Here is a 1,380-nt window from a genome sequence, read left to right on the forward strand (position 1 = left end):
GACTCTCTATTTTCACTTATGTTCCTGTGGAAGTTAATTTGAGCATACATACATACATACATACATACATATATATATATATATATACACATATATATATACTGGCATACATATGTGTATACACGTGTGTTTTCTAAGTAAGTTACTTTTACCATTAGAATAAAACTGGACACAACAGGGACAACTCTGTGAGAAACAGCGTGGTCTTCCTTGGAAACCCTTCTTTAGGTTGAGGAGGGCAGGTACAGTTTGCTGAAGGATGTGATGAGGCTGTAGTAAGTCTTCTCATCATCTTTCAATTACGTCTCCAAGTCTCACCACCACCGCTTCGTGCATATCTGCTTCCTCAGCAGCACCGGCCTCTTGAGTAACATCTGTCAGAAACAAAGTGTTGTTGGTTGAGCCCCCAGTGCAGTCTGCAATCCTTTGATAACTTTCATTCTCTACTCTGTGTCCAATCTTGGTATCAAAGGGACCATCAATAAGCTCAAGAATCTTTCCCTTCGCAGACTGCCCGAATAACAGTTTCTGTGCCTCTACACTCCCCGAGGAATAGATATACACCTTCATTCCAGCCTCTTTCCACTTCCTGACTGCTGGAAACACATCTGCAAAGAACTCTGCTTTCATGGTCCGAGCTGTGAATGCTGCCCTTCACATGTGGTCCTGCAGCTGTTTGAACATGGTGGTCTTTCCGTCCAGGGACATCTGCCAGCACACCTTATCTACCACGGCCTGGATCATCTGTTGCAGATCATCCACTCCATTCCCAGGCCGCATATCTTCCTGCTGCAGGGATAGGAACAGCCCCATCCTCTTCAGCTTGTTTCCTCAAGAGATTGATATCCTGCGGGCACTCCTCTTCTGCCCAATATGTCTGCAGATACTCTAACATTTTCTTCAATATAAGGAAATAAAATGTCCTTCCACGTCTAATGGGATCAGGTTGACTTCAGTGGGCACTGAAAGCACGACCATTTCCCTACTGGATGCTACTATGGGAATCTGCCTGACGGTAGGGAGGACGTAGAGCAGCGTAGACTGCAGCCCTGTACAGTCCTGGAGCCAGCGACTGTGTGCAGCCTGGCCTGTGTTGGGAGAGGCCACCTTTGCACACCCGGAACTAGAGAAGGCTGCTGCCCAGAAGCCCTGAATTCATCCAAAAAATAGGAATATTCTTTTACATAACCAGGGTACAATCATTATCATGCAATTAACTTGAATGCAACACTATTTAATCTTATAGATATTATTCACATTTCATCAATTGTATCACTTATATCTTTCATAGTAAAAGAAAAAAACCTCAAACATTTTGTAGGGAAATATGTCCTCTGATGTAGGACGCTGGGGTTTGCTGTATTATTTCAAAGGGAATTC

At 43.8% G+C, this 1,380-nt stretch overlaps 1 pseudogene; it reads right to left on the bottom strand.

Annotated features, from left to right (window-relative positions):
• Window positions 1-224: 224 nt before the first annotated feature.
• Window positions 225-978, bottom strand: LOC101151161 (enolase-phosphatase E1-like; annotated as a pseudogene).
• Between the last annotated feature and the right edge of the window lie 402 nt (window positions 979-1,380).

Source organism: Gorilla gorilla, chromosome 2 (assembly GCF_029281585.2).
Source record: "Gorilla gorilla gorilla isolate KB3781 chromosome 2, NHGRI_mGorGor1-v2.1_pri, whole genome shotgun sequence".
NCBI lineage: Eukaryota > Metazoa > Chordata > Mammalia > Primates > Hominidae > Gorilla > Gorilla gorilla.